This window comes from Scardinius erythrophthalmus (genome assembly GCF_964197995.2).
Source record: "Scardinius erythrophthalmus genome assembly, chromosome: 3".
NCBI lineage: Eukaryota > Metazoa > Chordata > Actinopteri > Cypriniformes > Leuciscidae > Scardinius > Scardinius erythrophthalmus.
The window spans coordinates 49,145,243-49,161,691 of NC_138223.1; the positions used below are offsets into that span (position 1 = coordinate 49,145,243).

The following is a 16,449-nucleotide window of genomic DNA, read 5'->3' on the forward strand; positions in this document are numbered from 1 at the left end:
GACAGCGAGTTCCAGCGAGTGCACATTCCCTGCTGATCTGTGCAGTGATCTGCCAGAGTTTGTGTGTTCTCTCCCTGGTCGCTTCAACACTCTGCGGAGAAATCTCCTTTCATAAAAGAGCATTGCACGCGGCACGTCTTTTTAAAGATGCCTCGCCCGTGCACTTCTGGTTGCGGTCTATTTGTGTCTGACTCTGATGGGCACAATCGCTGTCTTGTGTGTCTGGGTGTTGAGCACGCTAAGGCAGCGTTTGTGGATGAGTCATGTTCCCACTGCGGGAACATGCCCATCGCACGGTTGAGATCGAGACTCAATGATCTTAATGTGAGAGTCCCCTCATCCGCACCCCGATCTACTGGTCCCGAGAGGGCTGGTACTTCGGCTGGCGGCCAGGGTGATCTGAGGGTTACAGTGTGGAACAAAGCGCCGACTATTCCACGCTCCACACTGCCCTCTGTTCCCGTGCAACCCGCGAGCGTCCGAGTGGAAACCGCTGTACAGTCCTCTGACTTGCCGCGAGTTTCATTCGGCGCTCCAGAGGAAGACTCAATGTCGATTGCTGCATCACAAGGTGGGCAGGAGTCCTCGGGAAGTGAAGATTCGGCTGTGCTGCCACCCTCGGGTGTCCCAGCATTGCCCGAGTCTGATCCCGAGATGACGGCCATGCTTTCCCGGGCCGCCGCGGCGATCGGTCTTGAGTGGTCCCCGCCACCTGGGCCGGTTCGTTCGCGGCTGGATGATTGGTTTTTGGGTGCGGCTGCTGATCCGCGTCGGCGGCCAACCCCAATGCCTTTCTTCCCGGACGTGCATGAGGAGGTCACGAGGTCCTGGAAGGCACCATTGTCTTCCCGCGATCGCTCGGCGACCTCCTCCGCCTTGCCTCCTCTCGATCAGGGGGCTGCCAAAGGGTACACTGGGGTTCCCCAGGTTGAACGCTCTGTTGCGATGCAGTTGTGTCCTCAGAGTGCTTCTTCCCGCGGGGACCCAAAGCACCCCTCCAAGGCCTGTAGGTTCTCCTCCACCCTTGTGGCGAAGGCCTACAGAGCTGCGGGGCTGGCGGCCTCCTCACTGCATGCCATGGCGACACTCCAGGTCTACCAGGCCCAGATGTTGCGTGACATGCACGAGGGGAGGTCTGACCCAGCACTCTTTGATGAGTTGCGTGCCGCCACCGACCTTGCTCTCCGAGCGACGAAGGTGACCGCACGCTCGCTGGGTCAGGTGATGGCCACTTCGGTGGTCCAGGAGAGACACCTATGGCTTAACCTGGCTGATATGCGGGAGGCCGAGCGGACCCGGTTCCTCGACACCCCCATATCCCAGGCTGGCCTGTTCGGCGGCGCAGTCGAGGACTTTGCCCAGCAGTTCTCGACTGCCCAGAAGCAGACTGAGGCTCTAAAACACGTCCTGCCCCGGCGGCCCGCTGCTTCGGCAGCGCAGTCGTCGGCACAGGTGCCTCAGCCCGCTCGCCGCCGAGGGCGCCCTCCTGCGGCTCCCGCCCCTCCCGATCGGCCCCAGCAGTCCGCTGCTTCCGGGTCGCGTCGGAGAGGAAGCCGTAGGAAGGCGCCACAGCCCTCTCCCGCCCCGTGCCCCGCTAAACGCCAGGCCAAACGGCGCTCCTGAGACGGGCTGCTCAGAGATGGCGTTGAGTTCTGTTCAGGAGCCGGTTGCAGGGCCGCTCCTTCCCCCGGTGGAGGGCCGGGGGAGAATCCTTGGTTTTCCCATTCCCGCTGCTCGTCCCACGACGGGCAGCACCCTAAAATGGTTAAAAAAAGAACTCACTACCCCATCTCTGAGCACACGGAGTGTGCGGATGAGAGCACGCGCCGCCCACGGGCCACGCTCCTCTCATCCCCCTCTGTCGCCAGACCCCTGCCAGAGCACGCCCCCGTGGGACGCTGGTCCTCCCCTGGCCTCCTCTGGCAGGACGCGGCTAATGACCGTGCCCCCGCACCGGGCCGCTATGCCACCCATGTCTGGGCCGGTCATTCCGCCTCGCTGCACCCCCGACGGAACGTCTGTGGTTCGTATGACCCCGCTGGTGCACTTTCTGGAAGCCTGGCTAGAGCTTCCCAGACTGTCCCGCTGGGTCGCGAGAACCATCAGGCTCGGCTACGCGATTCAGTTCGCGCGATCTCCTCCCCGCTACAGAGGAGTCCGCTTCACTATGGTCGGTGGCAATGCCCCTGTCATGAGAGCGGAGGTCGCCACCCTACTGGCGAAGGGTGCGATCGAGATTGTCCCTCCAGCCGAAATGAGGTCCGGCTTCTACAGCCCTTACTTCATTGTTCCGAAGAAATCGGGTGGGTTACGACCGATCCTGGACCTGCGCGTCCTGAACCGCTCCCTTCACAGGCTGCCGTTCAAGATGCTCACGGCCAAACGCATTTTCGAGTGTGTGCGGCCACAGGATTGGTTTGCAGCGATCGACCTGAAGGACGCCTACTTCCATGTCTCCATTTTACCTCGACACAGACCGTTTCTACGGTTTGCTTTCGAGGGGCGGGCATACCAGTACGCGGTTCTCCCTTTCGGGCTAGCCCTGTCTCCTCGCGTCTTTACGAAGGTCGTCGAGGCAGCCCTTGTTCCCCTCCGGGAACACGGGGTTCGCATCCTGAACTATCTCGACGACTGGCTGATCCTAGCTCACTCTCGAGACCAGGTTTGCGAACACAGGGATCTTGTGCTCCGGCACCTAGCTCGTCTGGGCCTTCGGGTCAACTGGGAGAAGAGCAAACTCTGCCCAGTGCAGAGGATCTCTTTTCTCGGTATGGAAATCGACTCGGTCGCCATGTGCGCGCAGCTTACGAGCGAGCGCGCGCAGTCACTGCTGACTTGTCTTCGCCAGTTCGAGGGCAAGAGTGCGGTCCCACTGAAACTTTTTCAGAGGCTCCTGGGGCATATGGCATCCGCAGCCGCAGTAACGCCGCTCGGATTGCTTCATATGAGACCGCTTCAGCTTTGGCTTCGCGATCGAGTCCCGAGGTGGGCATGGCAACACGGCAAGCTCCGGGTCCCAGTGACTCCGGCCTGCCGTCAGACCTTCACCCCGTGGTCGAACCTCAGCTTTCTACGGGCCGGAGTGCCCCTGGAACGAGTTTCCCGGCATGTTGTTGTCTCAACAGATGCCTCCACCACGGGCTGGGGCGCCATGTGCAATGGACATGCTGCCGCGGGCTCCTGGACAGGACCCCAACGCCTTTGGCATGTCAATTGCCTCGAGTTGCTGGCTGTACGTCTCGCTCTGCACCGCTTCCATGCGTTGCTCAGGGGTCAGCACGTACTAGTCCGATCAGACAATACCGCAAATCAACCATCAAGGTGGTCTACGCTCCCGCCGTATGTCGCAACTCGCCCGCCACCTCCTCATATGGAGTCAGAAGCATCTGAGGTCGCTTCGAGCCATTTATATCCCGGGACACCTGAACCAGGCGGCCGACGAGCTGTCTCGAGTTCAGCCTCTCGCTGGAGAATGGCGACTCCATCCCCGGACGGTTCAGCTGATTTGGGATCAGTTCGGCGACGCACAGGTAGACCTGTTTGCCTCCCACGACTCGTCCCATTGCGACCTGTTTTATTCCCTGACCGAGGGCACGCTCGGCACGGATGCACTGGCGCACAGCTGGCCGCGGGACCTACGCAAGTATGCGTTTCCCCCAGTGAGCCTTCTTGCGCGGACCCTGCGCAAGATCAGGGAGGACAAGGAGCAGGTTATGTTGGTTGCTCCTTACTGGCCCAGCCACACCTGGTTCTCGGAACTCATACTCCTTGCGACAGCACCTCCCTGGCCAATTCCTCTGAGGAAGGACCTCCTTTCTCAGGGACGGGGCACCCTTTGGCACCCTCGTCCCGGTCTTTGGAACCTCCACGTGTGGCTCCTGGACGGGACGAGGCAGGTTTGAGTACCCTACCACCAGCGGTGGTGGCTACCATCACTTCCGCTAGAGCATCGTCCACGAGACATGCCTATGCGTTGAAGTGGAACCTCTTCGTCAGCTGGTGTTCTTCTAAACAACAAGAACCCACGAAATGCCCGATCAGTGTCGTGCTTTCCTTCCTGCAAGAAGGGTTGGAGCGAAGGCTGTCTCCCTCCACCCTGAAAGTGTATGTTGCCGCCATTGCCGCACATCACGAAGCAGTTGAAGGTAAGTCTCTGGGGAAGCACGACCTGATCATCAGGTTCCTGAGAGGAGCGAGGAGACTAAATCCTCCTCGTCCTCCCCTCGTACCCTCTTGGGATCTCTCAGTGGTTCTAACTGCCCTGCAGAGCGCTCCATTTGAGCCTTTGCAATCAGTGGAGCTTAAGTTCCTGTCAATGAAGACAGCACTCCTGGTTGCATTGGCCTCCATCAAGAGGGTAGGGGACCTGCAGGCATTTTCGGTTGACGAAGCGTGCCTGGAATTCGGGCCGGCTAACTCTCACGTGATCCTGAGACCCCGGCTTGGATATGTGCCCAAGGTTCCTACCACACCCTTTCGAGATCAGGTAGTGAACCTGCAAGCGCTGCCCTTGGAGGAGGCAGACCCAGCCTTGGCACTGCTCTGTCCAGTACGCGCCCTCCGTGCTTACGTAGACAGAACGCAGTGTTTCAGGACCTCAGACCAGCTCTTTGTCTGTCATGGTGGGAAGCTGAAGGGAAAGGCTCTCTCGAAGCAAAGGTTGTCTCACTGGATAGTGGACGCCATTGCTTTGGCTTACCAGCAGCAAGGTCGACCATGCCCCCTTGGTGTGAAGGCCCACTCCACTCGGAGTGTGGCATCCTCTTGGGCTCTAGCGCATGGCGCCTCGCTAACAGACATCTGCAGAGCTGCAGGCTGGGCGACACCTAACACATTCGCGAGATTCTACAATCTCCGAGTAGAGCCAGTTTCTTCTCATGTACTCGCTTCAACTAGCCGGTGCTAGACTCTGCTCAGGTGTCTTCGCTTGCTCGCCATTCCTCTCCACGGACGGGATACGTGCGATATTCCTCAGGTGAGCCTCATAAGCCCTGAGTCTCCTCCAGCACTGACGACGTCAACGCCAGAGTTATGCCACCGGCAGCTTTCGCGCTTGGCTAGGTGCCTCCATGTGCATGGTTCCCTTCGGGCGACCCCCACATGTGTATTCCACTGTAAGCCTCTTTGAGCATGTGTCTTTCCCTTGGCAAGCCACCTTGCCACCCCTGGGGTTGAAATATTCCACCTGCGGCTGGACACCCCAGTGTTACTCCGTATGCAGCCCTTCGGGGTCATATGTGTATTCCAAGTCCCCCCCTTCGGGTTGGGCATGATTGCATATTTCCACTGGATATGCTTCCCAGTGTACCTTGGTATTCCTGTGTTAAGTAGGACTCCTTCGTCCGTGCTAGTTTCACGACAGGGAGCTCAGACTTACGCAGGGCACTGGTAGACAGTCGAGAGGTGGCGTGATTATACGGGAACCCCATTCGTCGTCATCCGACGTAACTCGGAGTGACAACGAAAGGGAACGTCTCGGTTACGTATGTAACCCTCGTTCCCTGAGTAGGGAACGGAGACGTTACGTCTCCCTGCCACTTCCGCTGTACCGCTGGAACGCCTGAGTTCAGTCTCGGCTCCTCAGCGAAGACATATCTGCATTCTGCTCGCGCACTTCCTTATATACCCCCAGGGCGGGGCGGAGTTACGCTATGCAAATTCCGCAGACCCATGGCATTTCTTTGCCATTGGCTCGTGTTTTAATACTCGAAGATGATAGGATTTCTAAGCGAAACCCCATTCGTCGTCATCCGACGTAACGTCTCCGTTCCCTACTCAGGGAACGAGGGTTACATACGTAACCGAGACGTTCTCTCTAGAAGAGGGAACGAGTACTGCGTATCTTTGCCGTGCCTGCAACACGCTCTGGTTCGCTCCGGCGATGAAAAAACAGCTAAACCAGCCTGTCGAAGCTACATTTATAGCCCAAGGCCACGCCCATTTCGGCAAGACGTGACTCAGTGGGCGCGAAGCGCCCCCATTGGAGCTGGCGTCACGATGGGACCTTTCGATAGGCTGGTGCAGTTGCCGCAGGGCAGCTAATACGCGCGCGAGCTGTCTCACCTATGTCTGCATGCTGCCGCAACACGTTTTACATTATTCCAAAATTAATGATAATTTTTGGCTTCAGTATCTCATGGAAAAGAGATTTCCCCAAAGCGTAAGATATTGCGCAGTACAAGAGAACCTCTCGTAAGAAAGAGTCAAGGGTTAAGAGCCCAAATAAAGCTGACACTAATCACGATTGGTGACTTTAAATGTAACATTCAATGAATCGTCAACACCAAAACCTGTTAATTCTCAATAAGAGCTTCTGTAGAGTCTGACAGAAATAAATTTAATCTGGTTATTAATAACAAGTGAAAGCAGCATTTGAAAAAGACATTGAAAAAGAGGCATGATGTGATTGGCTGCAAAAAAACACCCATTAATCTTTAAGTTTTCATGAATTAAGATTTAATTTATTTATTTGAATGTATTGCTTTATTTATTTTAGAGTATTTTATGGGATACCATATAAAATATACCTATATTTTTTTCATAAACACAAACTGTCCTCCACCCAGTGCTATTCTATCCAGAGTTACATTTTAACACACATTGTGTGCTAAAATCTACACGTGTCAAAATGCTATCTACACAGTCACATGTGTTGTTTTTTGACACATCTCTTTTTGCAGTGGATAATGTTATTTTAGAGTTTGGTTCAATGTATATTCAAACTAATGAATCCTTTGAAACTTATGCCTTTTACACAGAAAGATTAGATTCAGAATACAACAAATCTCATAAATTACACTTTTTATTAACAAATATTGTAAATATTGTAATTGTTATTGATTTACATGTGATAGTAAAATAGCAAAAAATATATTTATAAGGTAGATGAAAACAAAATCTTAATAGTTCAATATAAGCCTTCTTGTTAATTAAATTGTGTATTATTGTGTTTCGGTAGTGACAAATTTGGGGAGAGGACAAACATTCTGAAACTTTCTAAAAAAAACAACATGAGAATTAACTTCACAATTACTAGAAATGTGTACCTCGATATTATACACTTTTCAAACATAGAACATTTGTGGAAAAAGACATTTGACATCAATATGTTTCCAACTCTGACTTTGAACCAATTCTGTTGAATGGATATATTAAAATAAAGATGAAATAAGACTGTCGAGAGCTCAAATGAACCCTACCTTTTTCATGAAATTATGTTGCAAAGGGAAGAATAAGAGCAAAATCTGGAAATAAGACATCAAGACTCAATTAAAGGGAAAACATTCACAAATAGACAGATATACCAGTTATGCAGATATTAACAATTTTGTGTTAGTTCACCTCAATATATTTAACAGTATAATTCTATATTGGTAACATTAGCAATATGACAGAAAATCTGTACGATCCCATCTCTTATTTTCACTTGTGAAAGTTGTACTCCTTAGCTCATTGAAGGGAAACCTTGTTGTGGTAATTGTGACTTTATATCCATTACAATTTGGTTGCAGCAGTGGAAGAAATAAGATCTAAGTGCAGCAATCTTTTATTGAACGAAATCCAAATCTTACAAGGAACAGAACAACCAACTTAAAGCAATGATAAGAACTGACAAAGAACAAGACAAAACACAGGGTTTAAATAGACAGAACTGAAGAGTAAATTAACAATACACACCTGAACTGAACTAACATATCATTTAGAAACTATAGGAACAAGCCAACAGGGGGGCGAAGAAAGACAGAACTGAACTAATTGACAGATAAACCAAACACAAACAAGAACAGAAATCAAAACAGACTGACATTATGACAATTTCTTACAATGTGAATTTAAATCTCGGAATTGCAACTACTTCTCATAATTGTAACATTATATCTCACATTGCAAATATATATTACAATATGACTTGTTTTTCACAAAGCAACCTCATGCATTGTGAGTAAAGCTCACAATGTCAAAAAATAGTAAAAAAAAAAAAAAAGACTATTAATTGATGTCACAATTGTGAGAATATTGCATTGACAAGATATAAAATTGTAATTACTTTTTTTATGAAAAAAGGTTGAAATGTGTATCAGTGGTTTCTCGCAGGAGGTTGTTAAATCTGACACAGAGACACTGAAGATTCGGGATAAACCCCAAATCCAGCATAGAGTGGTTCAGTGAATCTGGTGTTGAATGTGTGTATGTGTGTGAGTGTGTGTGTGTCAGAGACGCTGTAGAAGGAAAGAGTGCCGGCCAACACATCCACATACACTCCTACTCTATTAGAGCGGGCTGAAGGGCCAGATACATCAGTGCTTTTATTATTGAACCAGACTGTGTAATTCATATCAGAACAGTACAGACTCCAGGACATATCATTCAGTCCAAACCAACAGTCAATCCCACTTTTCCTGCAGATTTGTTTATATGCCACTGCTACATGACCCGAGCCACTCCATTTAACCTCATAGTAGCAACGTCCAGGCAGACTCTCTCGACACAAAACCTGCTCCTGGAGCTCAAATCTCTCTGGATGATCAGGATACGGCTGATGATCTTTCACACATGTTGTTTTTTTGTTCTCCTCAGACAGAATGAGTTGAGTGTGTGCTGTGTTTGGATCCAATGTGAGATGACAGGCATCTGAACACAAAAAGAGAGATCAGAACATCCCACATAGCAACATTTTGATGACCCAGATACGACCCACATCTGGCACACATGGAAAGATGATCTGGCCCACATGCAGCATGGAATGATGGCCATTGGGTGGCTCACTCCTGTTTGCCAGATCTGGGCCACAAGCAGGCCATAGCAATGCCACATGTCAGCCAAGAGCAAATAAATAAAGCAGAACTGGACCTTATTTGAGCCACAACATCTGTGTTTATTAAATATGGAGTCATCCCAGCATTAATAAGCCTGTTAACAAGCAGAATCACTGAAGGAAAGAAGAGAACAGTAAAAGAGACGAGCAGAAACACAAGAACTACAACTGAATTCAGCCACAGTCTTAGATGAAATCAACTGAAGAGAAAAGAAGACATTAAATCTGTGAAGATCTCAGCAGAGGAGGATTAAACAACTCCACAAACAGCATTACCAGCTTCACTTATTACTAACCAGACTGACTTTATTTATTATTTCATATGTCTACAGAAATTCCTAAAAAAACATTTAATAAATTAAACTTCACAAATTTATAGCAAAGGCTGTTTATAATAAATAGTTTATAATAAATAATTCAGCTGAGAGTATCTTACTCTTACCTGACACTGATATTACAATTTCCGTTATGTGGCTCCATTTATCAATTGTATGTTATTGTTTTCATTGGATACCATCCATATTGAAATGGAATTAAAGCATGCCAAAGATTGGTGCACAAACAATAGCTCAGGTAGGTGTGTGTGTGTGTGTGTGTGTGTGTGTGTGTGTGTGTGTGTGTGTGTGTGTGTGTGTGTGTGTGTGTGTGTGTGTGTGTGTGTGTGTATGTCTGTGTGTGTGTGTGTGTGTGTGTGTGTGTGTGTGTGTGTGTGTGTGTGTGTGTGTGAGGACCTACATTTTCTCAGTCCTGGTGTGATCCTGGAATATCCTCCATAGTCCAAACTATACAGAGACAAAAACATACACAAAAACAAACAAACAAATTACATGATATGTGGGAAGGTTCTTAAGGCCTGGTTGTTTGTATTTTACCCTGTCTGGATTATCTTGATCTCAGTATGTTTGGACATTTGCCTGCTTTTGACTACTTTTTGGATTACCCTATAAATAAACACTGCATTTGTATCTTCAGCCAAGTCTCAAAGGAGACTGAACAGGTGCAAATACTTCTAAAGGAAAGCTCAAACTACAGTACTGTGAAACTACCTGAATTGCTGTGGTGCTCTCACTACAGAACAAGGTTCCTTGTCATCTGTCTTATTGTTATCATAGCAGCAATCATACACACCATAGATGAGGTACATAAGGTACATAAACCTCAAGACCTTGTTGGCCATGATCCAGGGGTTTGGTCGTAGACCTTCTATCCATGACGAAATCTGTCTGCAACAGCAAAATCCTGTCATGCGGTGTGAGACTGCCTTAAACTGTCATGGGTTTAGGTTTTATGCTTGTTGAATTACTCCTAGATGAAAAATGTATTATTCCTAATATTAGGAGCAACATGCCCCTAGGTTTTAACAGTTGCTCCAAAATTTTTGCATTAAGAGCAACTATTAGCCTTAAGATTTGTTTTGTGAATACAGCCTCTAATATTGCATCTGAGTCACGTGAACTACCGCAGTACACACCAGTGTGCTCCAGACCAGAGACAGTATAGCACAGAATGAATCCTATGTGCAGGTCAGCATAGACAACAAAACATTGCAATCAAACATTGCAAACAAAAGGGCACAATAAAGTTTTAAATAAGTACTGCAAATTGTGATAGCATTTAACCCTTTAAAACTAGGCTCTCTTGAATCCTAGTAGGACTTTAAAATTATATGGGTTGTAGTAATTTGGTATCAAAGTAACAGTTCTCTAGTTTTACACCCTCAAAGTTTTTAGAACAACTGCTCACTGTTTTCACTTATCCGAGATTTGTGGATTCTGCTGTATTACATCAGACAAAGCCATTTAAAAAGTAATGAGACCATAAAAAAATTTCAGTTGCAATTTCTTAACCAAAGATCACTCTTAGGTGACCCCTAATCACGAACATTAGACATACTTGAGAATCTGCAGTGAGCAGGTTGGATCCTTCAGTTTGTCGTTGAGCAGCTGACCTCCTGATTCTCCTGCGTGATTGTAGCTCAGATCCAGCTCTCTCAGGTGTGAGGGGTTTGAACTCAGAGCTGAAGACACATAACCACAGCCTACCTCTGTCACCATACAGCCAGACAACCTACAGACAAACACACACACACACACACACACACACACACACACACACACACACACACACACACACACACACACACACACACACACACACACACACACACACACAGTCAGATCATCTACAAACACACATCAACATTATGATCGGCTGACTGACTGTACATTATCCCTTAACCCTCTGGGGTCTAAGGTGTTTTTGGGGTCCTTGAGATGTTCTGACATGCCCTGACATTTTTGCTTTTTTCAGTTGCTTATAAACATATTAATGGCAAAAAAAAAATTACACACTATTTAGCACAAACAGGGCTACCATGAAATGTGAGCAACAAGAATGTACATGTCTGCATTTCTGAGAGAATAATGTTTATGCGTGGTTATTGAAAAAACTAAAAACTAAAGTTTCTGAAATAAGGCCATAAAACACATTCTAAATATGTGCCAATAAGACTTTTGTCTAAAAGATGTCATCGCCTAGTGTTTTTTCTTCAAAATGAAGTGAAAATCACCCTGCCTTATCATTCACATAACACAATACATTGATTTGAATTTTGCAAAGCACTTTCTGTTTGGAAAGGCCATATGCGGAGTGGGCGTCAACGGTCATGCATATATAGTGGTTCACACCTGAGGAGACAATGGGGCCTGCATACTTAATTAGCCATTCATTCAGGTGAGTCACTGAGCCACAAGAATGCAAGAGCAACAGTTGGAAGCATCTCAATTCTTTTTTATTTTTCCTCATATTGTGTTTGCAATTTGGCCTATAATATCCAAGGAAAACATGTCTAGTAATTGTGCAGTTAATTCTCATACTGTATTTTCAGTTTTGGAATATTTATGCTCTCCCCAAATTTGTCAATAATAAAACACAATAAAAGTTATTTAAAGAAAAGGCTTATATTTACCTTTTAATAGTTTGTTTACATCTACCTTGTAAATATATTTTTTTATTAAAAAGGTTACAATTACAACAACAATTCAAGTGTAATCTTTCTTTGTAAAAACTAAAGTATACATTTTATCATACATATTTCAAAGTTAAGGATTTGATTGATTATTTGATAACTTTATTTTTGACAAAACATATTATATTTAACATAAGCAAATATTGGCAAACAAAAGCTTATTTGAGGTGGCAGATATTTTACATTAAAAATGTATAATCTATCCAAAACTAATCAACGAAATGTTGTCTTTCATATGTCTGTAACATAGGTCTTTCATTTTTATTATAAGAAATATAAATGTTAATTTGCAGTTTAAATCCAGGAAATTTGTTAATGAAAAAATTATTAAAAGTAAGATACAATTGATACAAAACGAAATTCGTTTTAAAGAAAGGATTTGTACTTTCTGTTTTGAGGTCTCTGTGAAAGTTTGAAAGTCTTTTAGTGATTTTTTTAGAGCGCTCGCGTCCATAATGGAGAACTGTCACGTAATATTGTTTTTTCCTCATAAATGCGAACACGAAAAATAAAAGACAAAAGACTTTTAAGTAAAACTTACTCCGAAATTGTTTTCTCTGCGGAATTCGCTCTTCAAAATGCTGCCGTTCGTCGTCTGAGTTACAATCTTCCTCTGAGGAAAAGGTGCATTCTTCCTCGCCGTCCAGAATCATCTGAAGGGCGTCTTTATTACCGGAGAAGCGTGTCATACTCAAAACGCGATGAACTATCAGTAAGTCTGATGAAGAAACTTTTTATGGCATTGATCGGGGGGCGGGTGCGCTGCATACTAGATCATCTAACTATTTACATGTGAATCGCGCCGGGGGCGGGGCGGCCGCAGCTGATTATAGAGATAATGAGGCAGAAGGAAAAACGGTACCTCTCCTTGCTTTCAAACGGATTACATGAGTTGAAAACATTTGTTTTTTATATAAATTACTTCATTTAAAAGAGGAGATTTCAAGCTTCATAAAGACATATCTCACGTGCCTGTGTGAGAAGTATTCGCTGAGTTATGATTCATTTTCGGACGCGTTTCAGAATGGACTACACGGACAGAGAGAAGGCAGAACTCGCTTCGTGTTTATTTTTCTTTATTTGGCGAAAAGCACAACACTTTGTTTTTATTGTGAGTGTACACAAAAATAATACACACTTAACAGGATAGATTGATGTATAACACAAGCATATAAGATAAAAATTAATATTTTTATTTTATTATTTTTTTGCACTCATACGGAAAAAAACGAGCCTATCGCGCCGGCGCGATAGCCGACCTCAGGGGGTTAAGCCTATAAATTTAGTTAGCATTTAGCCTGCAAATGTGTATGGAATAGCCTACTTTTGTATCCATCATTTAAAATTCCATTCTAAAATCCATTGATCAGCAACAACATTAACATTATTTTTGAAGACAGCTATTTATTTTAATTGTTTTAACATTGTAAAGCATGTTCATATCCGTTAAATGTGAAATAAATGTTCATGATGTTATGCCCGGTACACATTGCATGATTTTACTTCATTTTATCAGCCTAAAATTCAATAGGTGTCATCATCATTTAGTCTATATACATGTCCATGTCGCATGGGCGGATCTACAGGGGGGCAAGGGGGGGCAGGTGCCCCCCCCACTCTAGAGCCTTGCCCCCCCAGCTGCCCCCCTAACTTTGATGATCCAAAAACTGTACTTACAAAAACAACCCACCACTATGTCAAATACATTTACCAAAAGTGAACAATTTAATTTTTAATTTTAAATGTATTATTCCCCCTCCCCCCTGCCCCTCAAATAGTTACCCACCCAACACGTTTATCTCACAGTGATCTCTCCATATGACCACAATGTGAGTTCACAGTGAGCTAAAAGTGTAACCGCACTGTGCACTCACTGTGTGCTCATATTATGGACACTAGGGCTGGGCGATTTAAATCGCGATATTGTTATGCGCATCTCGTCAGTAAAGCCGGTTCCTTGATTAGTAGTAAATCACCATCACCTGCTTTCAGATGAAGCGGCATTTAGGGCTGAGGAAATAATTAAGTGATTAATTTAGTGATGATTGAGCATTATTGAAGACACCTGATGTTAACAAGCAGAATCACTGAAGAAGAAAATAACAAATTGTAAGTTACCATTAAGGTGATGGGTGTTTGCTTTAGTTGGGCTGTAGACCATTATATGTTTCCTTTAATATTTACTGTTGTTTGTCTGCTGTTATTGATTTATAACAGTTACATGAACAAAGTAAAATGTTATGTTATAGTGTTGGTTATGTTTTGACATAATCATGCTGTGATCTGAAAAAGGAAACTTATTGAGATAGTTTGGTTTAACTTGTTAGCAGCAGTTTAGTGATTCTTCAGCCTATGATTATCAGTACTTTATTTATAATTCAAAATATTTAATAAACATTTTTCTGATCAATAGACATTCAGATAAATTCATTTAAAACACAGACATCAATAATCAGCCTGTGAATCTCAACAATGGTGACAATAATAAAGCATGTTGCAGTGGCTGCCACCAATCACAACTCATTAATGGCTCCCATCATGCATTGCGGTATGAATAAATTATGATCTGAATTGTCTATGTAATTTACTTTTCCTAATTGAATATTCTGCTCCTCACCATTGTTGAGATGCATAGACTGAATCTTGACATCTGTGTGGGCCTAAAAGAATGATTTTTTTTTTTTTTTTTTTTTGAACAACTTTTAAGAAATCCTTTATATTATATAAAAAAATTCTGGGCATTTATGCAGATTCACTAACCAACAACATAAATCGAAGTCAGAAAGAAGGATTTTAATGAGTTCAGTGATCAAGTTCAAATGATGATTGTCATAACATAATCAACATCATCAGATCACTTTATTCTTTGTTCAACTGGTGATTATAATTCAGAAACAACAGCCAAACAAAATCTAAAGTTAATAATATATGGGCCTAGAGCCCAACTAAAGCAACCATTGATCGTCATAACGGTAACTTACAATTTGAGATTTTCTCCTTCAGTGATTCTGCTTGTTAACATCAGGTGACTTCAATAATGTTCAATCATCACAAAATTAATCACTTAATTATCTCATTAACTTCAACACTCTTGAGTGTGGACTCATACACTCCCAGGAGTGTTCATTTAACACTGGAGTTTTTGCTGTGTACAAAGAGCCGTAGTTAACTGACAAGCTGAGCCATATCGCATTAATTATCGCTGGCGATACGTCCGTGATATTAATGCGATATGGCTCAGCTTGTCAGTTAACTACGGCTCTTTGTAGTCAATGCCACTCCATCTGAAAGCAGGTGATGGTGATTTACTACTAATCAAGGAACCGGCTTTACTGACGAGATGCGCATGACAATATCGCGATTTAAAGCGCCCAGCCCTAAGACCAAAGAGCCCAACTACAGCAAACACTGACCTCTACAATGGTGACCAAACTCTTCAAACAAACTTCAACATGTAAACCTCTTAAACATAATTTCTAAACATCGAAACTTCCCGCTATAACTGTCTAAGAATGTTAGGGGGGATAATGTTCTATCAATGTCATCACTAAACATGTTTGAACATGTTTATAGAGAGTGTTATCCTACCTTTTAGGAGAACATTCTGGTTACAAAAATAAAATTAACTACAGAAAATATTACAAGAACATAACATAATGCTCTCAAAACATTCATAGAACAATAACATTTCTAGCTGGGATGAGCTCATATTGTGGTCATAGTTTGAGCACACAGTGAGAGCGCTGTGCGGTTACACTTTTAGAACACTGTGAACTCAGATTGCAGACGTTGTGACCACATGGTGACATCACTGTGAGATCATAGTGTTGACTGGGTACGTCCCTGATTCAAACATGCAAAACGGCGTTCGCTCAGTCTGGCTCACACACACAGCAAGTCTGCTGCGGTGCGGTGGTCCTGCAACCCGACTAGACTGAGCTGCCCCTGACAGAGCCTCTGAAGGTGAAGTGAGTTTCCCCAGGTGTAGTTTAAACACACGTTTAACTTAAAGTTACATTTGTAATGAATGTATTATATGCTAAAGACGATCCAGCATCAGCAAAAACAGCGAGTCTATTACGTTAGCCAAAATCAGCGGTCAAATCGCTCCTTCGTGGTTTCCCAGCGGGCACCTTGATGTCAAAATGACGTCAAAAAATAGGTCAAAAATGAAAGTCATATTGACGTCAAAGTATCAATGTCAATTTGATGTCAAGATTTTGACCTCTGCTGATGTCATTTTGCCAAACATAAATGTGAAATGCATGACCGTACACTTATTACCAGCTTCATTAAAACTAACCAGATTTACTGTATTTAACTTTCGGGGGTAATGAAATCATAATCATAAATATTTTTGTATTTTAAAGTCACCATGATGGTGGTTAGCGTTTGCTTTAGTTTTGCTCTTGACCCATGACTTGGTAATATAAAATTTTCTCTGATTGCTATAATTGTGTGTTTTTAATGCACAATTGTTGTAGCTATAAAAGTAATGAGATCAGGTGACCTTGGCTGTTCATTGACAATGATGATGATTTCATCATGTTGTGGCCTGAATTAGTGATGGGAAGTCCGGTTCTTTTCCGCGAACCGGTTCTTTCGG

The 16,449-nt window shown here is 44.6% G+C and overlaps 1 protein-coding gene across 1 annotated transcript in view; it reads left to right on the forward strand.

Annotated features, from left to right (window-relative positions):
• LOC308688228 (GTPase IMAP family member 8) overlaps positions 1 to 11,847 on the forward strand; it is a 276,763-nt gene extending 264,916 nt beyond the window's left edge. Inside the window, exon 7 of the transcript XR_014029849.1 lies at positions 11,493 to 11,847. The gene's annotated coding sequence lies outside the window, so the exon portion shown is untranslated. The remainder of the gene's footprint in view (positions 1 to 11,492) is intronic.
• The last annotated feature ends 4,602 nt before the right edge of the window (positions 11,848 to 16,449 follow it).